Source organism: Helianthus annuus, chromosome 17, assembly GCF_002127325.2.
Source record: "Helianthus annuus cultivar XRQ/B chromosome 17, HanXRQr2.0-SUNRISE, whole genome shotgun sequence".
NCBI classification, from domain to species: Eukaryota; Viridiplantae; Streptophyta; class Magnoliopsida; order Asterales; family Asteraceae; genus Helianthus; species Helianthus annuus.
The window spans coordinates 134,485,796-134,512,125 of NC_035449.2; the positions used below are offsets into that span (position 1 = coordinate 134,485,796).

General features: G+C 37.6%; 2 long non-coding RNA genes across 2 annotated transcripts; both read left to right on the plus strand.

Annotated features, from left to right (window-relative positions):
* Positions 1 to 1,127: 1,127 nt before the first annotated feature.
* LOC110925665 lies at positions 1,128 to 3,037 on the plus strand. The gene is made up of 3 exons (XR_002584650.2): positions 1,128 to 1,248; positions 1,761 to 1,827; positions 2,779 to 3,037. It is a non-coding gene; the product is annotated as an uncharacterized LOC110925665 (long non-coding RNA).
* Positions 3,038 to 8,141: 5,104 nt separating this feature from the next.
* On the plus strand, positions 8,142 to 10,017 carry LOC110923774. The gene is made up of 3 exons (XR_002584211.2): positions 8,142 to 8,228; positions 8,741 to 8,807; positions 9,759 to 10,017. It is a non-coding gene; the product is annotated as an uncharacterized LOC110923774 (long non-coding RNA).
* Positions 10,018 to 26,330: the final 16,313 nt, after the last annotated feature.

Sequence of the window (26,330 nt, forward strand, 5' to 3'; positions counted from 1 at the left end):
TACTCTGGCCATATTGTTCTTGTGATCAAATTTGTCTTCTTTTGCTAACAGGTGAGTTGATCACCTTGGTATCTATAGCTCCATATCCAGGCTGACCAATTGTTTCCTGACTGACCAATTGTTTCCTGACAAATTAAAATTTCAATATTCTTGCTTGATTTACCTTTAATTTTGATAGGTCTCCTCCAAAGTTTCATGATATTACATTGTCCCAATAAATTTGTGATGCTATTGCTCTCCTTGTGATGGACCAGATCAATTAGGCCTGCTTGTAATTAATGGAAATGACTACTGGGAGAAACTTGAAAAGATTTATGAGTTTGGGGTTTGATCACGTCGGGAGACTTTTCTATTCGGAGTTTGAAGTCTAGGCTACAAACATATAATAAGGAGGTTCCCGAGCATATATTTGTTTGGAATAATTGGATACCTAAAAAAGTTGGTTTGGTCGGGTGGATAGTCTTAGTCGAGAGACTCCCAACGAAGGTGGCACTTTACGCAAGAGTCATCCAAACACAGTCAAACTGTTACGTTTTCTGCAGCGATTTCCCATAAACATGTGAACATATTTTCGGTTCATGTCAGTTTGCTCAAACAGTTTGGTCCGTTATTACTCATTGGTGCAAAGGCCCGGCTGCATTTATTTTCAGTCTCAAAGATTTGCTGGAATATCATAATATTGTCCAAGGGTCTGCAAAAAGAAAAAAGACGATTTATGCGGTGTCCCTTATCTACCTCTGGAGCGTTTGGCGAATGAGGAACAAGATGGTTTTTAATCAAAGTCAACTGTCAGTGCAGAAGGTAGTTGAGGAGATCAAGAACATGAGTTAATTATGGGTAAAAAATAGATCGAAGGAGGTGAGTTTAATTTTGTAACATCCCGAAATTTAAAAACTATATACTAGAATTATAAAATACATAATAAACAAGAATAAGCTAACTAGGATAAATAACCTAGTTAGTTAAAAATCTTGTAGTAACATTTGAATGAGTTAAAAGGGCCAAAAATATAAACTAGATAAGAGTGGAGGGACTAAAGTTGTTAAATATGAAACTCTAATTACTAAGTAGTAAGAAATCAAACCAAACACCTCAAAATTGAGGTTCTGGTCGATCAACAACAGAGAGGGGCGACACCCACACCTCCAAACCCTAACATCAACAAAAACTCTAAATTGAAGGCTCAAATCACGTTGTAATCAAAATCTGAACATAGAATTGTGATCTCCTCGTCAAGAAGGTCATAAGGTATGTCAAATTAGGTTATTTTGATACAAATCAAATTCTTACATGAGATTGAAATCGAAGGTTGAGCTTGATTATGTGTTGTAAAACATGAAATTGGAAGTAATGTGAAGTCTAGGGACAAACCCTAGATGTTTCTTGTTAAAAATCTTGCATGTTAGTTGTAGAAATCAAAATCACTATAGTGGGTGATTAGTAAGTTGGTAGAACTTGATAAACACTAGGATTAAGACTCTTGTTCTAGTGAAAATTGAAATTGTGAGATAATCTCTGAAATTGTTGATGTTAAAATATGTGTATAATGTTTAATTGAAGTTAATTTGAGTGATAAATTCAAGTTATGAACTTGGTTTAGATCATGTAAAAATCTGACCCGCAAGGTGTTTGATAAAACGCCTAAATAAGGATTTAAAATGTTAAAGATTGTTAAAAACGCAGATTTACATATGTAATGAATGAATGCGTTAAAGCTTATGAAAAAGAGTTCTAATCTTTAATGAATTGGACTCTTTTAGGCAAGGAATCCGGGACGTCGAGTGGACACGCCGGAGGTGATACCCGCGGAAAAGGTGCGCTTTGAAGGTACGCGACTTTAGTCTCGTCAAATTAAGTTTATTTACTTTGGTTTGAAATGTAATTGATGATGTAGAGTAAAGGATGCGTTTGATGTGTCGCTAAGTGCCGAAGTGCACTCGACTATCAAACGGGTCAAAACAAGAACTCGGTATTTAGTTGGGTTAGTCATTGAAGTGATGGTTTTCACTAAATGGCAAAACGGGTCAAAATGATGTTTTAAAATAGTCACGGAAGTAGCGACTTGAAAGTCTCATATCTAGATAAATGATAAATTGCACCATGCTAATGATTTGGTGATAGTGAATCTAAGTATAAGAACCCGGGATATGGGTCGAACAATGATGTTAAAGGAAAAAGGATTGTTGAAACGGAATGCTTGAATTCCGAACAATCAAGTAATAGTTTTAGAGGAAATGCAAAGCCAGGGAATTGGCATGAAAACACCAAGTATGTGAGCCCGGGTAGTTGGGTAAATATGTTGAAAAGGTTTTAAGAATGAAAAGAGATGCTATGCACTCATACTATTGGGTCGAATAACGGAAATAAGGAAATTTGGGAACCAAATTGTGGGTATCTCGGTTTCCGCAATGTAAAATTTACATGATTAAGTCCGAGGTTTTATTACGGACTCATAGCAAGAAGAATCGGTTAAATCGGATAAGCGAGTAAAAAGTTACGAACTTGTAAAGTTGAAAAATAGCAAAAGAGTAAATGTGCAGAGCCCACCGTAAATTACGGTTCCACCGTAATTTACGGTGGAGCTCAAACTGTTACGGTGAGAACCTCCTGAGTTACGGTAGAACCATAATCATTCCAGGTCCACCGTAAGTTACGGTGACACCGTAATTTACGGTGGAACCCAGGAAAAACTTGTATTTTAGGGCCACTCGTGTTGTCAAACTTGTTTATACATTATATATTAAGTCGAAACTAACGGTTTTTAGTGTTTGACTCTAGGTACAAATAAATCTCTCTCGGATGATGATCAAGCACCTTGTCAAGAACCGAACACGCAAACTGAAGCTTCCGCATGAATATAATTTTGTCTAAACTTTAAACATGTCATAAATACTTTTGGTTGATCGTGTTTTGAATCCTTTAGCTAGTTGTTAGCTGATTAGTAGGGATGGCTCTTAAATGAATTTTGTACCATCTTAAACATGTTTGGGAAATTACACTAGTATGTATGTTTTAAAACAGTAAATCCTTTTGTAAACTCTGATTTTATAAAGTATCATGAAACATTTCGATATATTATGTTAAATTATTAAGGGTGTTACAAGTTGGTTATCAGAGCTTAAGGTTGTCAACAAAAGTGTTCGTTTCAAGCTTGATCGATCGTCCGGTAAGAATTAACTTATTATGTTAACAAATTATGTCTTATATATGAATGGGAAGGAAATTAAAGTGCATGGGAAAAGTGTGTTAACACACTTAAACCCGGGAGGTGCACTAAATTTAAACAGTTAAAGCAAGTTGAGAACTTGACTAAACCAAAATAAAAGAAGCAATGTTATAAACGAAATGTTTAACGTTTAAATGTAAACATTTCAGTTTCAAAGATGACGGATAAAGGAAATGACGAAGCGGTGCCAAGAGTCACCGAACAAATGAGAGAAGTGATTGCTGAAGAGGTAGGAAAAGCAATCGAGAATAGTTTGTCGGGTTTCATCGATAAAATCCAAACCACGGTGTTATCAGTGGTGGATGAAAGGATAAAGAAATTGGAGGATAATGCAAGTTCAAACAAGGAGAAATTGGTAGAGCGTAAGGGTTGCTCGTACAAAGAATTTATGGCATGCAAACCACCACTCTACAACGGAGAAGTGGATCCGATAGTGTGTCAAAGGTGGTTAAGTGATATAGAGGGGGTATTTGAGAGAACCCACTGTGACGCAAATGACTTCGTGGCGTATGGCACGGGTCAACTGAGAGGACAAGCAAAAGACTGGTGGGATAATAAGAAAAAGGAAATCGGTAGTGAAGAAGCGAAAGCGATGACATGGGATGAGTTTAAGGTACCCTTCCTTAAACATCACAGTCCCAAGGCGATTATTAATCGAATCAAAGAGGAATTTATCCAGCTTAGGCAGAAGGGCGAGTCCATTGATAAAATCACGGGAACTTTTCTTGACAAATTAAGGTTCTGTGATGAATTGGTGACGACCGAAGAGCAGAAGGTGTATTATTATTATAATATGCTAAGCGCGGAGTATCGGGAGTTCATGACTCCCTCAAAATACGAAACCCTCACCGAAATCATCAACGCCGCTCGGGAAAGAGAGATAGAGTTGAAGAAACAAATAGAGAGGGGTGAAAGAAGGACGCAAGTGGTTAATCCAAGTCCCACGAAAAAGGCACGCGTGAGTGACTCGTCAAAGAAGCAAGAAGGAAAGAGTAGCACGCCAAGCTGTAAAGTGTGTGGGAAAGGGCACAAGGGTGAGTGCCGGTTTAAGGACAAGCCGTGTCCTATATGCGGGAAGACAGGGCACACGACTGTATTGTGCTCGGGGAAAGTTTCGGTATGCTACAAATGCTATCAGCCGGGTCACAAGAAATCCGAGTGTCCGGAATTGTCCGGAAAGAAGGAAGACAAGGGTGCGCACACTGAAGCACCAAAAGCAAAAGCTAGATCTTTCCAGCTAACGGCAGTGGAGGCGAAAACGGAACCCGATGTGGTCTCAGGTATATTTGCCATAAATTCAATTCCTGCTCATGTGCTATTTGACACGGGTGCGAATAAGTCCTTTATTTCACATGGACTTATTCGACATCCTTCCTTTGTACTAACAAAATTACCTATGCCTTTAGAGGTAGAAATAGGTGACAACAAAAGTTTCCTTGTATGTGATATATGTCGAGATTGTAAGATAAGCATAGATGATGAGGAATACCCGATAGATTTAATTCCTATGTCCATGGGAGAGTTCCAAGTAGTGGTCGGAATGGATTGGCTATCCCGACATAATGCGAAAGTCATGTGTTTCCGCAAGGAGATAAAACTAAAATCTCCAAGTGGAAAATCGATTATCATACGTGGTGAGAAGGAAGGAAAACCGGTTATGTGCTCGATGATAAAAGCTTACAAGCTCATGAAGCACGGATGTAGAGCATTCATGATATACGCGAATGAACCAAATAAAGGATCGTTAAGGATTGAAGACATGCCTGTAGTGCGCGAATACGCCGATGTGTTCCCGGAAGACCTACCGGGAGTACCACCGAAACGGGAGATAGAGTTCGGGATCGAATTGATTCCGGGCGCGAAACCCGTGGCCAAGGCACTGTATCGGCTCGCACCCTCCGAATTGCAAGAGTTAATGTCTCAAATTCAAGATCTTCTCGACAAAGGCTTTATTCGCCCGAGTGTGTCACCGTGGGGCGCGCCGGTGTTGTTCGTTAAGAAAAAGGATGGGAGTATGCGTATGTGCATCGATTACCGCGAGTTGAACAAACTCACGGTGAAAAATCGATATCCACTTCCAAGGATTGACGATTTATTCGATCAATTACAAGGTGCTAAATGGTTCTCCAAAATCGACCTTAGATCGGGGTACCACCAGTTGAGAGTCAAGGAGGAAGATATACCGAAGACGGCATTCCGTACACGATATGGACATTACGAATTCCTGGTGATGTCCTTTGGGTTAACAAATGCGCCCGCGGCCTTCATGGACCTCATGAACCGGGTCTGCAAGTCCATGTTAGATAAGTCGGTAATAGTTTTTATTGACGACATTTTAATATACTCAAAGGACGAAGCGGAACACGCAAGACATTTGTACGAAGTCTTGGAGACGCTCAGAAGGGAAAAGTTGTATGCAAAATTTTCAAAATGCGCCTTCTGGTTGCGAGAGGTGCAATTTCTTGGGCACGTCATCAACGCAAACGGGGTATTAGTAGACCCGTCGAAAATAGAAGCTGTGGCGAAATGGAATCCACCGAGAAATCCTTCGGAAGTCAGAAGCTTTTTGGGGCTTGCGGGTTATTATCGGAGGTTCATACAAGACTTCTCCAAAATTGCCATGCCACTGACCAAACTAACCCGCAAGGAGGAGAAATTTATTTGGGGTGAGGACCAAGAAAAGGCGTTTCAAACGCTTAAGGAAAAATTGACCCAAGCACCGGTATTGTCATTACCGGATGGAACGGATGATATGATAGTTTACTCGGATGCCTCGCATTCGGGGCTTGGTTGCGTTCTGATGCAACGAGGCAAGGTTATAGCCTATGCCTCAAGGCAGCTGAAAACTCACGAAAAGAGATATCCTACTCATGACCTCGAGCTAGCGGCGGTGGTGTTCGCCTTGAAAATATGGAGGCATTATCTGTACGGGGTAAGGTTCACTATTTTTACCGACCACAAAAGCCTAAAGTATTTCTTCGATCAGAAGGAATTAAATATGAGGCAAAGGCGGTGGTTGGAGACGGTAAAAGATTTTGATTGTGATATACATTACCATCCCGGGAAGGCTAATGTAGTAGCGGATGCGTTAAGCCGAAAGACAGATTATGCGCCTATTCGAGTCCGATCGATGCAACTAATTGTGACATCGGGATTGCTCGACCAAATTCGAAAATCTCAAGGTGAAGTAATGAAAGAAGAGAATGTGAAAAAGGAAAGAATAGTAGGGCAGTTAAAAGATTTGGAGGACGGCAACCAAGGATTAAAAACTCGATTTGGGAGAATTTGGGTTCCCAATACATGTGGAGCCAAAGCACTTTTACTTGACGAAGCCCATAAATCTCGATATTCGATACATCCGGGGGCGACCAAGATGTATAATGATTTAAAACAAAATTATTGGTGGCCCGGAATGAAAAGAGATATCGTGAAGTACGTGGAGAAGTGCTTGACTTGTTTACAAGTCAAAGCAGAGCATCAAAAACCATACGGTAAGCTGCAACCCTTAGACATTCCAGTTTGGAAGTGGGAACAAATTACGATGGACCTACTGACTAAACTTCCAAAAACCAGCCGTGGTTTTGACGCCATATGGGTAGTTGTGGATCGATTGACAAAAAGTGCACATTTCATTCCGATTCGGGAGACTTATACATCAGAAAAGATGTCCGAAGTGTACACCAATGAGATTGTGACGCGTCACGGAGTACCGATATCCATAGTGTCTGATAGAGATACCCGGTTTACGTCTGATTTCTGGCGTGGTTTCCAAGAGCAAATGGGAACCAAGCTGTTTATTAGCACTGCTTACCATCCCCAAACGGATGGGCAAAGTGAGAGAACAATCCAAACGTTGGAAGATATGTTACGCGCTTGCATTATCGACTTTGGGGGCAGTTGGGATGTCCATTTACCCTTAGTCGAATTCTCATATAACAACAGTTATCACGCGAGTATTAAAATGGCTCCATACGAGATGTTATATGGTAGAAAGTGCCGAACCCCGGTTTGTTGGGGAGAAGTTGGTCCACGGGGGTTAGCTCAGACTGATATAATCCGAGCTACAAATTGTAAGATCGACTTGATCCGCACACACTTAAAAGCAGCTCAAGATCGACAAAAATCGTATGCGGATAAACGAACGAGGCCAATAGAATTTCAAGTGGGTGATAAGGTAATGTTGAAAGTATCACCGTGGAAAGGGATAATTCGATTTAGAAAAAGAGGAAAGTTGAGCCCAAGATTTATCGGGCCATTCGAAATTGTGGAACGGGTTGGAAAGGTAGCATACCGCCTTGAGCTACCTGAGGAGTTGAGCGGGGTACACAGCACATTCCATGTGTCACATCTCCGTAAATGTTTAGCGGACGAAACTGCTCGTGTCCACTACAACGATATTGAAGTGGATAACAGCCTTAACTACGCGGTAAGGCCAATTGCAATCCTAGATCGTAAAGTGAAAAGTTTGAGAAACAAAAGGATCAACCAAGTGAAGGTTAAATGGGAACACCGGAAGGGTGCGGATACTACGTGGGAGTCCGAAGAAGAAATGCAACGGCTCTACCCTACGCTATTCGGTACGTAATTCGGTTTCGGGGACGAAACCCTCTTTAAGGGGGGTGGACTTGTAACATCCCGAAATTTAAAAACTATATACTAGAATTATAAAATACATAATAAACAAGAATAAGCTAACTAGGATAAATAACCTAGTTAGTTAAAAATCTTGTAGTAACATTTGAATGAGTTAAAAGGGCCAAAAATATAAACTAGATAAGAGTGGAGGGACTAAAGTTGTTAAATATGAAACTCTAATTACTAAGTAGTAAGAATCAAACCAAACACCTCAAAATTGAGGTTCTGGTCGATCAACAACAGAGAGGGGCGACACCCACACCTCCAAACCCTAACATCAACAAAAACTCTAAATTGAAGGCTCAAATCACGTTGTAATCAAAATCTGAACATAGAATTGTGATCTCCTCGTCAAGAAGGTCATAAGGTATGTCAAATTAGGTTATTTTGATACAAATCAAATTCTTACATGAGATTGAAATCGAAGGTTGAGCTTGATTATGTGTTGTAAAACATGAAATTGGAAGTAATGTGAAGTCTAGGGACAAACCCTAGATGTTTCTTGTTAAAAATCTTGCATGTTAGTTGTAGAAATCAAAATCACTATAGTGGGTGATTAGTAAGTTGGTAGAACTTGATAAACACTAGGATTAAGACTCTTGTTCTAGTGAAAATTGAAATTGTGAGATAATCTCTGAAATTGTTGATGTTAAAATATGTGTATAATGTTTAATTGAAGTTAATTTGAGTGATAAATTCAAGTTATGAACTTGGTTTAGATCATGTAAAAATCTGACCCGCAAGGTGTTTGATAAAACGCCTAAATGAGGATTTAAAATGTTAAAGATTGTTAAAAACGCAGATTTACATATGTAATGAATGAATGCGTTAAAGCTTATGAAAAAGAGTTCTAATCTTTAATGAATTGGACTCTTTTAGGCAAGGAATCCGGGACGTCGAGTGGACACGCCGGAGGTGATACCCGCGGAAAAGGTGCGCTTTGAAGGTACGCGACTTTAGTCTCGTCAAATTAAGTTTATTTACTTTGGTTTGAAATGTAATTGATGATGTAGAGTAAAGGATGCGTTTGATGTGTCGCTAAGTGCCGAAGTGCACTCGACTATCAAACGGGTCAAAACAAGAACTCGGTATTTAGTTGGGTTAGTCATTGAAGTGATGGTTTTCACTAAATGGCAAAACGGGTCAAAATGATGTTTTAAAATAGTCACGGAAGTAGCGACTTGAAAGTCTCATATCTAGATAAATGATAAATTGCACCATGCTAATGATTTGGTGATAGTGAATCTAAGTATAAGAACCCGGGATATGGGTCGAACAATGATGTTAAAGGAAAAAGGATTGTTGAAACGGAATGCTTGAATTCCGAACAATCAAGTAATAGTTTTAGAGGAAATGCAAAGCCAGGGAATTGGCATGAAAACACCAAGTATGTGAGCCCGGGTAGTTGGGTAAATATGTTGAAAAGGTTTTAAGAATGAAAAGAGATGCTATGCACTCATACTATTGGGTCGAATAACGGAAATAAGGAAATTTGGGAACCAAATTGTGGGTATCTCGGTTTCCGCAATGTAAAATTTACATGATTAAGTCCGAGGTTTTATTACGGACTCATAGCAAGAAGAATCGGTTAAATCGGATAAGCGAGTAAAAAGTTACGAACTTGTAAAGTTGAAAAATAGCAAAAGAGTAAATGTGCAGAGCCCACCGTAAATTACGGTTCCACCGTAATTTACGGTGGAGCTCAAACTGTTACGGTGAGAACCTCCTGAGTTACGGTAGAACCATAATCATTCCAGGTCCACCGTAAGTTACGGTGACACCGTAATTTACGGTGGAACCCAGGAAAAACTTGTATTTTAGGGCCACTCGTGTTGTCAAACTTGTTTATACATTATATATTAAGTCGAAACTAACGGTTTTTAGTGTTTGACTCTAGGTACAAATAAATCTCTCTCGGATGATGATCAAGCACCTTGTCAAGAACCGAACACGCAAACTGAAGCTTCCGCATGAATATAATTTTGTCTAAACTTTAAACATGTCATAAATACTTTTGGTTGATGGTGTTTTGAATCCTTTAGCTAGTTGTTAGCTGATTAGTAGGGATGGCTCTTAAATGAATTTTGTACCATCTTAAACATGTTTGGGAAATTACACTAGTATGTATGTTTTAAAACAGTAAATCCTTTTGTAAACTCTGATTTTATAAAGTATCATGAAACATTTCGATATATTATGTTAAATTATTAAGGGTGTTACAAATTTGGGCGGCCTGGAACAATTTTGATGTATTTTCAGTATAGTATAGTATTCTGTTTGTTTTTTGCTGTATGAGTTTTCCTTCTGTTGGTGGATGTAATTGTGGTGTAGCACCTTGCTAAATGTTATGAATAATTTTATATAAGTAACATCTACAAACTTAGATCAACTGTTGGTGCACGAAATGTCTGTTGACTTCGTCTACATTATGTCTTAGATCAAGTTAGGTCGAAATAGGAGCTTGAAAGTCAAAATTAGGTTTTATGTTAGAGGTTTCACTTATATGAACATTTGTATAGGTGGTTTCGCTTATATGTCATTAGAGGTTTCGCTCATTGGGTTTCAAGGAGGTTTCGCTTATTTGTCAGGTCATATGAGCGAAATATGTCATGGTATAAATAGTCACCATGAGCGAAACCAGGTTATTCAGTTGTGTACATTGGAGCGAAACCTAGTCATTGCTTTGTAACGAAACTCTGTCAAAATCATTCCAGAAAGCATAAAAAGAGAAGGAATTGAAAGGAACAGCTGTGTTACTTCATCTACATTGATTCCGCCTTTGTATTTGGAGATGAACTGCCTTATACTGACTATTTAGGGTCGGAAACCGGTCCAACAAGTGGTATCAGAGCTCAGGACGAGGAGTTCATACTACTACAGCTTGATTCTACCAGATTCTCTCATTTCTACTCACTTTCTCTCATACTTTTTCGATTTGAACTGGTTCCTACAGTTGAAATGGCCTGAATTTTAAATATAACATGTGAAACACAGTAATAACAAACCCTAGAAAGAATCAGGTTAAAACTCGGCTTAAAAATGGTAAAAATCAGCTAAAAACCATATTTTGCTTATTCAAACATTGAAGCTATTTCGCTCATTTGAACATTGCTATTTTGCTCATAGAGACAAAATGAGATTTCGCTCATAGAGACATCTTGCTATTTCGCTCATAGAGACATCTTGGTATTTCGCTTATAGGGACATCTTGATATTTCGCTCATACGGACATACCTAGTTTCGCTCATAAGAACATTGATATTTCGCTTATATGTCAAGTGTGATTTCGCTTATTTGACACTTAGCTATTTCGCTTATCAGTCACTCAGACTGATTTCGCTCATTTGTCACAGTTTTCAAAATCTTGAAAATATTTCTAAGTGTTTGCTGATTTTGCAGGTACACTCAAGATGGATGACATATTCTTGAACCCGTTCAGCGATATGTACGCATTTTCTGGAAATTCTGGAAACGATGATACTTTGTCAAGCAATGTGAATAAGAATCCGCCGAATGCGAAGAAAAAGCTAACGGAAGCTTGGGAATCTGAAAGTGCCTTTGGAACCTTCAATAAACATCCAAAGCTAATGGCTATCGAGGAATACAGTCGGTGGTCAAGAAAGTTTGAATATTGGTTGATGGCATTTGCATTTCCCAGCTGGAAGAGTCTGAAAAACGGTTATGTCAATGGAAACAAAAATGGTGAAACTTTAACATCAGCTGAGGAGATTGAATCATTCGTCGCTGAGCAAAAATGTGTGGCATTGTTATTTCAGTCAGTCCGGGAAGACATAATCTCATTGATCGATTATTCAAATGCAAAAGATCTCTGGAAAAAGCTAGAAACAAAATGTTTAGGAAGTTCAGAAATTGTGAAAAACAAAAGAAAACTTCTTAGAAAAGAGTTTGATCTTTTTGGATGTTTAAAGAACGAGTCAGTTTGTAAAATGATAGAAAGGTTTGGTCATCTGAAGCTGGAATTAGCAAGACATGATATCAGATTTCCTGAAGAAGAGCTTATCGACAAATTGTTCGATTTGTTGCCAGACGAGATGGATTGGAGATATTATGCACTGATGCTGAAAAGTACCATTAAGGCACCAGAAAATTTCAAACTTGTGAAATTCGTGGGGAACACTAATTGGATATATAGGTAACCCCTGAAATCTCGTTTGAAAGGTCTCGTATTCTGATATACTAGGTTTTTATACTCAATGATGTCTGGGATATTATTCCGGGACTTATGCTGAATGGAAGTTCTGACCTAGTCCTTGGATAATACTTTCCTCAAATGCTTGAAACACAGCATAAACCCTCAGCATGCTGATAAAACAATAAAATTGATAGTCGCTGCTGTTGTAGCTAAAAGATCCTCTAAAGGGGACATACTGAAAAGTCGAAGCTGATATCTCTCTGCGCATACGGAAGTATCGACCTGAGATCCCTCGGCCCTCGCATTACCTAATTTATGTACAGATATCATTGTAGTATACTCACCTGTAAGACTGAATATTGGGATTCCGGATACGGGAGTATATTCAAGAGGTGGGACACATGAATGAGCTAAGTTCATAAGACATCTAAAGCGTATCCTGAGTAAATTGAAATTTGTGTGAGAATTTAAGATGGATCAGTATATCGACAATCGAGGTGAATTGTTTAAGTCTGAACATGAAATGAAGCTTAACGGTACTTGTAATTTGTCTGAAAAGCTGATATGATTCCCTGACACGCTCGCCAAAAATAAGTTTGTATAGTTTACTTTGTTTACTTTCTGCAATTTAAGTTTTCTGTATTTCATTTCTTAGTTTAGAACACATTATAAAATCCAAAAAGATTTTTCATTTCTGCTTTATTTTAGACAAACCAAAGTAGAGAGTTGATTGTTGGATTCTCAGATGTTGAAGCAGATGCAGGAAATTCTGAACTGAAGAATGGGGAGAGCTTATCTTGTTGAAGTTTGAGTTATTGAAAAGTTAAAAACAAGTTCATTAACTTGATACTTGTTATTTTCAGAAAATGTTTGAAAATGTTTTTAAAATTAGTTTGATTCGTCAAAAGATCAACCAAGGTCATTAAGTTGAACTTGGTAGATTTATTGAGTAATCAGGGTCATTAACTTGGACCGGAATACTTGAGTGGATTTCTAAAAACTGATTGAGTTTGTGATTTATTGTTGAAAAGATGGTTTGTAATGTTTGATGTTTGAGACACAGGTTTTGGACTTCATTATTCCCATGGAAGCTATATGTCAAAGCTTGAACCAGATCAAGACCTCAGATTCTCGCATACTGAGAGGGGAGTCTGTGAAAGGGGGAGTCTGGATCAACGGTCAAAGGGAAGTCTGAAGATGGAGCCAGGATAAGATTGTGAACATGTGAAGATAGAATACTTATGATGTGAAGACAGAGAGTTGGAGAAAAGACCAAGACTGAAGACTCGGAGCTGAAGACTTCGTCAACATCCAAGGGAGAGTCTGTTGGTGCACGAAATGTCTGTTGACTTCGTCTACATTATGTCTTAGATCAAGTTAGGTCGAAATAGGAGCTTGAAAGTCAAAATTAGGTTTTATGTTAGAGGTTTCGCTTATATGAACATTTGTATAGGTGGTTTCACTTATATGTCATTAGAGGTTTCGCTCATTGGGTTTCAAGGAGGTTTCGCTTATTTGTCAGGTCATATGAGCGAAATATGTCATGGCATAAATAGTCACCATGAGCGAAACCAGGTTATTCAGTTGTGTACATTGGAGCGAAACCTAGTCATTGCTTTGTAACGAAACTCTGTCAAAATCATTCCAGAAAGCATAAAAAGAGAAGGAATTGAAAGGAACAGCTGTGTTACTTCATTTACATTGATTCCGCCTTTGTATTTGGAGATGAACTGCCTTATACTGACTGTTTAGGGTCGGAAACCGGTCCAACATCAACAAGAGTTGCAATTCATACGTTTTGAGATTAAAGGCATTATACATTTATATGTGTTTCGAAGTTTACACTTACATAATTCATTTTTATATCCTTAAAGTATTTTTTTCGTAGTTTACTCTTACATGCTTCATTATTCTCTCATCAAGTAAATCACATTTATTTACAATCATACCATAATAATGCACATGTGCATTATTTTGCTAATACACCATAATCCATGTTTAATTATTAACCCTTTTCTTTTTTATCATTGAACATTAAACAAACAGTTGGTTTATTACATAAGTTACTTATACTTTCATACATCATGTAATCCTGCACATGTGCATTATGTTGCCAACCATCTTCCTGCACATGTGCATTATGTTGCCAACCATCACAAATAAACTGGTAACCATCAGTACATAATGTTATGCACATGTGCATCAGATTACCAATGCCCCGTAATCATCACCGAATAAATGTTGAACAAGTGCGTAAACACACCATATACCTTATTAATTAGAATGTTGTATGTTTTGCTTTTTATGTATACATGAACAATTACAAGTGTTGTACATTCTACACTAGATGAACAATTACAACTATTGTACGTTCTACACCTAATGGCACGCTATATTGGATACCCTATGTTGAATATGAATACATCCATATGGTCATCAGTATCAATTGTCGCCGTTATAGTTGATCTTGCCAACTTTTTGTTCTTTACCGCACGCACTCCATCACCTCCCTTTTTTGATGTTTCATCACGAGTTCGCTTACTTGCCCGCCTTTTCGTGTTTATTTCTTATTGCGCACCTGCACGATATATTTAATGTGTTTACATAAATGATATCATTTAACATGAACTTAATACAGGGATGCACATGTGCATAAACTCCCAACTGGATCATCAAACATTAATCAGCATTTTTTACCTTTTTGTTTAACCGTCGCGTAATCATATTCCATTCCATCCGACATTTTATTTGACCTTTCATCCCTTGGTTTCAAAAAAAAAAAGTTACTTTCTTCGATGTTTTTCCATTGTTGATCTACAATAATAAACAAACCAAAACAAACCAAAAAAAAAAAAATAGGATCAATAAACATGAATTATCAATTAATATGTGCGTTAACATTAACTTTATCATCACCATATACATTATGGACATGTGCATCAACATAAACGACCTTATTAACATATTATGGCAAATTATGCACATGTGCATCAGCATGAATGACCTTATTAACCCATTCTGTCAAAGTATGCAGATGTACATAACTATGCACATTTGCATCCATGTGCCTACCCTTATTAACTTACTCTATCAAAACATGCAAATGTGCATAACTATGCACATGTGCATTAAAATTACTAACCTCATCAGCATTCTTGCTTCAATAATAAACCTTATCCTGTACCAAATCAAAATCCGTATTATCACTAACCATATATAACATTAACCATCAACAAATCTATTATGGTAAAATATGCACATGTACATAACTATACATATGTACACCATCATAAATGACCTTGTTAACCTAATACTAAATAAGCAGCTTCTAACCTTTTTGTTTAACTTTCGCATATTCGTCTTCCGTGTTGCGTCCGGGTGTTGCATCATACATTCTTGATGACCCTTCATCCCTTGACTTTAATACAAATGTTACTTTTTTTTTGATTTTTTTCCATTGATTATCTACAATAAACATGTGGATAAACATTAAATACCTTACTAACCTATTATGACAAATTATGTACATGTGCATATTAACATATTTTGTAAAGCTATGCTCACACACACACACACACACACACACATATATATATATATATATATATATATATATATATATATATATATATATATATATATATATATATATATATATATATATATATATATATATCACATAACACTACCTTATTAACATAATCTAACATTAAATACACATGTGCACAACTATACATCACACCAAAATACAACTAAATACCTTATTCAATGGCATGTGCATCAACATTAACTAACTTATTCACATGTTATTGCACAATATGCACATGTGCATATTGACTTATTAGTATAATCTATGCACATGTGCATAACTACATATCACACAAAAATTACCTTAATATCCAATTCTGTTAAACCTGTGATGTCAAATATGCACATGTGCATAACTATATATCACACAATACAAAACGAAGTTTGAATTTACAAATTGTCTATCATATAAAAGTACAAACGACAAATTATCTATCGTATAACAGTATAAATGAATTGTATAAACTTGCAAACATTGTCTCGATTTATATGACAATATCTATATTACAAATCCGTCAACGATTCCGTCAGCGGCGACGATTCTGATGGCGATTGATTCCCGACGATACCGTCGTAGTGACACACTCGTTAAATCATCTATTCTTATAATCACCAGACGAATTTTGGGAACGAACCTCGATTATATAATGAAATATGAAATATGTGCTGGTAAAATCCCAGATCTGAGATACAATCTCAATCCAGATGCTTGAATATGGTGAACATATGCTTGGATATGGTGAACAGATGATGGTGAAGTGATAATGTATTCGAGACGATGATGTAAACGATTGTAATCGATGAATTGTTGAGAGAATCAGGTTGAGAAATGTTGAGATATTTGGATTGAATCACAGTTCAGATGATAGTGGACGTGAAAGTTTTGATTAAATGTAATTTAATTTATGTTGAAGTCCGATGGTAAAAGGAATCGCACGTAAGCGAGTTTTTAAAAGATGTTTGGTATTTACAAAGTTGCCCCCTGTTCACATTGGTTCTCGCAATAAAGGTGGTTCTCGCATGAACCCTACCCTGTATATATATATATATATATATATATATATATATATATATATATATATATATATATATATATATATAGAGGCCAGTTAATGTACAATGGGGCTTATCGTACATTACGTACGCGATAACCCCAGCCGTCAGATCTTCATCTCCCATGCGATTTAATACCTCCATGCGAACTGTACGAGCTGTGCGAATTCAATCTTCCACATGCGCTTTTCTCCATCTACACACCCCATGCCATTTTTCATATTACCCTATGCTAACCATTTTTCACATGCGATATTCAATTTTCCACATGCGATTCTACACACCCCATGCCATTTTTCACATTACCCCATGCTAGCCATTTTTTCACATGCGATATTCAATTTTCCACATGCGATTCTACACACCCCATGCCATTTTTCACATTACCACATGCCATTTTTTCACATGCGATATTCAATCTTCCACATGCGATTCTACACACCCCATGCTATTTTTCACATTACCCCATGCTAGCCATTTTTTCACATGCGATATTCAATCTTCCACATGCGTGATATTCAATCTTCCACATGCGATTCTACACACCCCATGCCATTTTTTCACATGCGATATTCAAATCTTCCACATGCGATTTTGTCCATCTACACACCCCATGCCATTTTTCACACTACCCCATGCTAACCATTTTTTCACATGCGATATGTATTGAATTCGCACCATATCTGCACCTGATCGAACGGCTGGGATGATCGCGTACGTATCGTACGATAAGCGCATTTGTATTTTACTCTGTACCTATATATATATATATATAATCCAAACCAAACTAATCCGATGAGACCTTTGCTCGTGCTTAGCTCGTTTACAACCGATCCGAAAATCGAACAAGCACTTTCCGAGCAAGCTACGTGGGGCAAATGGTTTGGACAACCCTACCTCAGGGACTCATCATTCATGATCAGGTTTGCAACATCATCTTTAACGGCTCAAAGGTTGCTCTAGTATCATTTGTATCATTTGTAACATCCGGCATCTAATACCACTTATAATGTTAGTTTTGCCTTCAATGGCTCGTTAACGACTTCACTAATTTGTTTTAGGGTATATGCAATCTTGTAGCTAGTTAATCGTTTTTCATGTTGAACATATTCGTAGTCCAGTGATGTTGTAAGGTATACGTCTTACAAAACTTTGTAAAACCATGTGTAGTGAGGCTTGAAGTTCAAGTCTCTTCCTTGGGCATTATCCGATAGGGGGCGTCCTAATCAGCAAAAAGGTATTATGGGGCTTAAAGTTAAAAAATGTGTAGTTGTATAATGCCCCAACAATGATTACCTAATTATTATCTTTTAAAAAAAAAATAAAACGAATTATATTATAATGGACGAGTTGGAGGATTCTTATTGGCCATTCAATTTTTCATCTGGCGTTTTAATGGCCACACCCAAGCAAAAAAATGAAATCAAGCGCTCACGTGGCAGTGTGCCGAGAGTTTTGGGGCGTTTTTGGCCCAATCTACGCCCAAAAAACTACCACTACGGGTGGTCTAAGGTGTACTTATAAAACTTAAAGACAACGTAATTCATATATATATATATATATATATATAGAAACACTTGCGTAGTTTTACTTGTCGATGACATCTAAAGGTTAACAACCTCACGTGTTTGATGCATTAATACTTTCCGATTGTGTTCATTAAAAATTGTAGAACATTGGAACGAGTCTTACGTTAGTCTTTGGAGACAAACAACAATATTTATCTATGAATTTACTATAGATATTAAATGATATTAATGAACATTTGTCCCACTTCTCTAACTCGAATAAAAAAACTGTAACAGTTGAATATTTTATTATTTTCTTTCAAATTAGAATTTAAAGACTGGAAATTTTATTCTTAACTGAAATGAAATCGTTTTTTGATACGAACCGGACAACTATATCTTATAAAACAATTAAGGACACTGCTTGAATACCCGTAGATCATTGACATTAACATAACTTTGTGGTCTAGTGTTTTGGTCCCCCTCCCCTAAGAATTTTTATCTAATTAGCTTATTAGAATATCTGGAACAAAAAGAGATTTCGCCGTTCTATCACTAAGATCTAGTCAAAGAAAATTTTGTAAATATGAAGCGGTTTTAAACTTGCGTAAAAGGTATAATCGTCTATGGAAGCCCTTCACCTCCTTTTGATGATCATTCCACTTCTTCATCGTGACAACATATCTCTACTTAAATGAGGAGAGGTTTTTGCAAATGTAAATATGAAATTGAATCCTTGAGAACTCATAAAACAACAATTAAGTATCAATAGGAGGTGGGAAGGTTTACCCATTTCGTGGGTTTCTTGCCCGGGTTGGTCCCGTGTTCGACTCCGGGCCGTTGGATAACTCCTGCCAAGCGGTTGCCTCTTTTTGGTCCGTTACAGATCTAAGGGGGCTCGTGTGTGTAGACTGGTGTCTTCAAAACCAGTCGCTCTAGCCGTCCAAAAAAAGTATCAATAAGGCGAAAATCAAGGACATTTCATATATAAATTTGATGGCTAGGGATAGTATACATTAATTCAAAAGTGTGAAAAGTGTGAGAAGTGTTTTAAACCATTAGATATTTGATTTAATGGTTGAGATCAATATGGACCAAATTATAAATTGTGTTTTAATTATTTGGACTGATTTAAAAATTGTAGGGGTAATAGGGTGTTTGTATATGTTTCAAATTAGGTAACATCTCCTAAATTCTAGCGATTCCTCCAAAATTCTAGCGATTCAATTTTAAACTTATTTTAAAATTCGAAAATTCTAAAAAATCCAGAAATATGTAACTGCTACAAGAAATATATTGTGACAACTGGCACAAAACCGGTAATTTCCGTACATTCTAATTATTATTAAATGACTGCAATTATGTGCTTTAATGTCAACATTGTCTGATTTCATACAATACAAGTGAATTCATGCACATTTTATACTACCAAATATTGCTTTATGCATAAACGAGAGCGTTGCGTCAGAAATACTACTAAACTCACCGGTAAGACACAATGTGTCAACAGAACTGTGGAAAGCAGTTAGACATTAGAATTAGGGCCTAGGTGTAGGTCCAACGACAAGAATATATTAAAACCCAAGAGTACATACAAGAGTTAACATATAAACATTCCGGAAGCTAAAATAAGCACTAAAAAGCACCCGAAACGCACGTTAAGTGCAGAATTTTAGTAAATTCAGCTCAAATCAGCCTTTAAATACATAAATACCATGCAGAAATTTCGTGTTATTACTCAGAATACTTCCCTAAGTGTCGGGAATTAAAAGGATTTCAAAAGAACACTTAAAGGACGTTAAACGGTGCAATTTAGCACTTTAACGGGTCAACACCAAACCAAACAACCGGACTTTACCCGGAACATAAAAATATTGCCAAATACGTTGTTTTTGCTTTTCTGAGCTAGTTAGGGCCCCCAAACACCCTAACACACCTTATATATACTACACACAATAACACACTAATTAAACATTTCAAACTTAACTAAAGTGTAACTAGATCATCACAACCCAACCCCATACCCCCCCCCCCCACCTTCGACGGTTACAAGGTGTGGGTCACCCCCACACTTCTTTTGAATATTAAATTGTTGATTGTTGGTAGATTGGAAACATATTGTATGTTGGACAATCTTAAGACTTGGTTTATAAATAAACCCATAAGTTCACTATCTTCTTTCATCACCATCAACATTTCACCTTCTTCTCTTCCTCTTTCTCTTGTGATCGGCCGAACCCACATCACCACCATACACCCACCATCAAGTCTTGTTCAAGCATTTTTCATACACACAAAGGTGCAAGAGGTCCAACAACTAAGCTTGGTGCACTCGGAAGCTCAAGAACCACTCTAGTTTTCTTTTATCCACCACTTTTATGCTTTGAAACTCCCCTAGCCTTCTGCTAGTAGTAAGTGCTTCAAATCTTCATCTTGTTCTTATTTTTGGTGGTTAATAGTTGAGAGAATGATAAAATGTTAAGAAACTCTAAAAAAACATGAACAAGTCTTAAACAAAAAGGATAAAGAATGGATAAAATGAAGAAGTAGTGTTATGTTGAAGAAATCATGTGGTTTCTATGTTGTGATGATTTTTGATGTTATTAGTTAGTAGAAGTAAGATGGTTCATCACCTAGACTTGCTAGATCATGTTTAAAGACATGAACTAGCAAGATGTAAAGGTTAAAGATATGAAGGATGATGAAACCATCCATACATGAACTTCGAACTTGAATAAACATGAGTTTTCTTGCAAAATGAAGTTGTAAACTTGTAGATCTAAAGATCTACAAGTGGTTTTTCGGAAGAACCAAGTGGAAAATACTAGATTGTTAAAAATCCGGATCTTGTATGAACTAAAATCATTTTTAGTAAGTAAACAAGTGTATAAACTCTTGTGTAACAAAAAATTCCACAAAGAAATATTTTTTGAACATAAGACTAGAAGATGTGAAAATGCACTTTCTTTAAAAATAAAGTTTTTAAGAAACTAAACTTATTTTTAAAGATAACAAGACCTACTAAACATGTTAGTAACTTACTATATATTTTTACTAACTTTCAAGTTCATAAGTTTGTGGTCTATGCTTGTTTTGACAAGTTTGGTAAATAAAGATTGTGTTGTTGATGTTGTTGATGATCTAAAAGAAAATAAACACATGTTTTAAAAACATGAGAAACCTCCATTTTTAGGGGAAACTCTGTCAAAATTTTTTTATAAATTTAGACACTTAGAAAAATATATAAGTTTTGAGAAACTTATTCCCTAAAAATGTATATCGAGTTATTTACCAAGGTTTCACTAATTTTTGAGTTAAGAAACGACGATTTCGTCAAGGTTAAAAATTGACATTAAGTATGTATATTTTTGAGAAAAATATATATATTATTTTGTCACCAAATTTTGTGCTAAGTGTATGTAGTATGTATTATACGTGCTAGTGTATTAGGACTTGAAAATACACTAAACACCCGTAAGAAGTGAAAATACAAAACTACACATACAACATGCTTAGGCAAAATACAAGAAAATATATTTGTGAAAATATATTTGATAGAATAAATAACTTGGACAAGTTATGAACATAAACTGAAGTTTTAAACAAAGATACATAATTCGGGTGCAAAGTGCAAAATACAAAATACTTATATTAATTTTTGAGAAAATAATATAAGTAAAATACATAGTTAAAAATATAAAATATTTTTAACACAACAATACATATACAAAAGATAGTGACTTGTGCTTGTACGATACAAGACTAGTGACTAACGATAATAAAACACGTTTAGGTCACGACGCACTATAAGCAAATCCGATGAAGTTTACGAGCAAGGAACGCAAAGTTGTGAGTTCATGTCCCCCTTTTCTCTTTACTGTTTTCAGTTTTATAACTTCGGGGGTGAAATACATGTTACAATGATTATAAATGGTATTGTGATACGAGAAATGATACAAGAAATGATACGAGAAATCGTGTCACGAATAGGGTACCATAAGCACCTTTAATTGTGTACATACTTAGACCGTAGAACAAAAGGTTAGATCTAAAGGGTTTCAGGGCAGCCCCACTCTTGGTGACAACTAGAACCAAGTAGTGTTTTTGTGTCTCAGTCGTGAATCGACTACAGAAAAATGCCTATGGTTTGGTGACTTCCTATGTGGTGTCACATGTTAATGGCTTTGCAACCCATTAACACTTGATACATATAGAAATACTTGATTTATACATGAATACGTGATTTAAACAAAATACATACCATGCTTTTCATACAAAGTATACAAACGTTCAATACAAAAACTGCATGAATTCACACCAACATTATGTTACGTTTTTCCAAAACTCACATGTATTTTAGGTAACTAGAAGTGGATGTGAGCGCGGCTTTACTCATGCTTGTGGATGTCGCTTATGTTTTTTTTAAATAAAGTTGTAATCTTTTTAAGACAATGTTTTATGCTATCTCGCGATGTAAATGCTAACTTATGTTTTTAAATTATGAAATGTTTGGTATTTGAAGTTATTTTTACGAGCATGTAGTATGTTTACCTTTCGTATGCAATGAGAACCTTTCATGATCACACCTCGTGCTTCCGCCGCAGAAAGGGGTGTGACAGATTGGCATTAGAGCTGCGATTGTAGTAAACCAGGATTCCTTCTCGAGTCTAGTCTACAATCTCTAGGATCCTATCACTTAAACAATTTTTCAAAAAGTTTACATAATTATGGAACTTAGTGCACAGAAACCACAGCAAGTCTTGTCGCGTATAAATTCCCCCAGTAAAAGTAAAGGTCAAACGTACACTCTCTGGAGTAATGACTTAGGGTATAAAGACGAGAACCGCCAATGTGAAGTAAGGTGTTTACCTAACTATACATGCTTGTTGCTGTATGAATTGATTTATGCATTGTGCGGATTGTTTGATGTCACTTATGTGGTATATTCCTGCGTATATATATATATATATATATATATATATATATATATATATATATATATATACTACTGTCTCGTATGACGATATCAAACAAATGTCTAACCCTATTGTGTTGTGTTCTTTCAGAACATGGCACCAAGAAGAGATGTGAACGCTCGTGATCAACCTCCCCCTCCCCCACTACCAAAGACTGCTGAAGAGTTGAACGCTCTGCTAGAAGAAAGGATCTCCGCAGCTATCGCCCAGTACAAGGCGAAGCGCACTGAAGACAGTGGAGGACCCAGCAATGCTAGGCGTAACGGACATGGAAATTCGTCTGGAGGAAACGTAGCTCAAGGTAACCTTAAGACAATTTGCTAAGCATGATGAAATTTATAAACGGTCTTTGTTTCATTATTTCTTTGATTGCTCACAAGTGAATTGGTTGGATCAATTACAGGCTGCACCTTCAAACAGTTCATCGACTGCAAACCCCTGAATTACGATGGCACTGGAGGAGCAGTGGCGTTTGTACGCTGGATAGAGAAGACCGAAGCCACCATCCGTATGAGCAAGTGCACCGCGGATCAGCAAGTCACTTTTGCTACTGGGTTGTTTGTCGATGAATCCCTGACATGGTGGAATTTGCAAGTTCAACCTTTGGGCGATGATGCCGCGTATGGCATGACTTGGGATGAACTGAAAGAGAAAATAAGAGAGAAGTACTGCTCTCGTGCCGAACTCCAAAGGTTGGAGACGGAGTTCTGGCACTTGACTATGGTAGGTGCTGACATCACTGGGTATACTCGAAGGTTCCATGATTTGTCTAGGGTGATTCCCTACATGGTGACTCCGGAATTTAAGCGCGTTGAACGCTATATTTGGGGACTAGCCCCAGAGTTTTGCGGCATGGTAACTTCGGCCAAACCTCAAACAATCACCGAGGCTGTAACTCTGGTTGTCAGTCTTACTGAAGATTGTGTTCGTATGAAGAAGCTATCCCTGAACCCAACGGAAAAGTCTGAAACACATGCTGAGTCGTCTGGAGACAGGAAAAGGAAACATGCAAATCTGAATCAAGTAACTCGTAACAACAAGGGTTCCAAAAAGAAACGTGACCCCAACCCGCCTCAGGAGGCGAAAACTCTTGCAGCCATGAATGACGCTCCAGCTAAGGGATACCTGGGCACCCTGCCCAAATGCAACCGGTGCAAGCGTCATCACGGAGGAGTTTGTCGCGTTCCAAAGTACGACAAGTTTGGAAAATTGGGTCACCGCACTGAAGACTGTTGGGGTAAGGGAAACAGAAACGGAAATGGAAACCGCATTGGTGCTGGAAACAATGGGAGAAATGGAAATGGCGAGGGTAACCGGAATGGTAATGAGGCTGGAAGAAACCAAGGATGCTTCAGCTGTGGAAGCAACGATCATTTCATGAAAAATTGCCCAAAAGGAAACAATGCTCAGGCACGAGCATTTGTGATTGGAGCAAGGAACGCACGCGAGGACCCTAATGTGGTCACCGGTACGTTTCTCATTAACAACCACTTTGCATCCATATTATTTGACACTGGTGCCGACTATAGCTTCATGTCTGTGGAATTTAAACGCATGCTTGGAATAGAATCTAGTAGATTAGATATACCTTATTCTATAGAGCTAGCCAATGGTAAACTTGTCGAATCAAGCGAAATCGTTAGAGGCTGCACACTAGAACTTGGTGATCGAAGATTTAGCATCGACCTCTTACCTATTCAATTGGGTAGCTTCGATGTAGTGGTCGGAATGGACTGGTTGTCCAAGAACAAAGCTGAAGTCATTTGTCATGAGAGTATCATTCGCATCCCTTTGGCGAATGATGAAACTCTCGTCGTACATGGAGAAAAGCGAGATGCGCCTCTAAGAATCATCAGTTGCATGAAGGCATAGAAGTGCTTAAGGAAAGGATGTGTCGCTTTCTTGGCACATGTTATAGATAAGAAGGCTGAGGAGCCGAAACTCGAAGACATTCCTGTGGTGAAGGAATTCCCTGATGTTTTTCCCGAAGATCTACCAGGACTACCTCCGCAACGACAAGTCGAATTTCGTATAGACTTGATTCTAGGAGCCGCTCCTGTAGCCAAGGCACCCTATCGGCTTGCACCATCCGAAATGCAAGAATTATCTACACAACTTCAGGAGTTGTTGGATAAAGGATTTATAAGGCCAAGCTTCTCGCCCTGGGGAGCTCCCGTACTGTTCGTAAAGAAGAAGGATGGAACACTGCGGATGTGTATAGATTACAGAGAACTGAACAAGTTCACTATCAAGAATCGGTATCCATTACCGAGGATTGATGACTTGTTCGATCAATTGCAAGGGTCAAGCTACTATTCCAAGATCGACCTTCGATCTGGATACCATCAGTTAAGGATACAAGAAGAAAGCGTACCAAAGACTGCATTCAGAACGCGCTATGGGCATTACGAGTTCCTTGTAATGCCATTCGGACTAACAAATGCGCCGGCGGTCTTTATGGATCTGATGAACCGCGTATGCAAACCATATCTCGATAAATTCGTGATTGTATTTGTCGATGATATCCTGATCTACTCATGGACGAAAGAAGAGCACGAGAAACACCTCAGAACCATACTGGAACTACTGAAGAAAGAGAAACTCTATGCAAAATTCTCCAAGTGCGAATTTTGGATTCGCGAAGTTCAATTTCTTGGCCACGTTGTGAATGAGAAGGGCATTCATGTAGACCCGTCCAAGATTGAAGCCATAAAGAATTGGGAAGCCCCCAAAACCCCTACTGAAGTTCGTCAATTTTTGGGCTTAGCGGGCTATTATCGACGATTTATTGAGAATTTCTCAAAAATAGCTCAACCGCTAACGACCCTTACGCAGAAAGACAATAAGTACGACTGGGGCGTTAAACATGAAGAAGCCTTCCAACTACTCAAAAACAAGCTATGCGATGCACCAATACTATCATTACCCGAAGGCACAAAAGACTTCGTGGTATATTGCGACGCTTCACGACAAGGTTTGGGTTGCGTGCTTATGCAACGCCAGAAGGTCATCGCTTACGCTTCAAGACAACTAAAGGTACATGAAAGAAACTATACCACGCACGACTTGGAACTCGGCGCGGTGGTATTTGCCTTGAAGATTTAGCGACACTATTTATATGGTACTCAATGTACAATCTTCACGGATCACAAGAGCTTACAACACATACTTGATCAGAAGGAATTAAACAT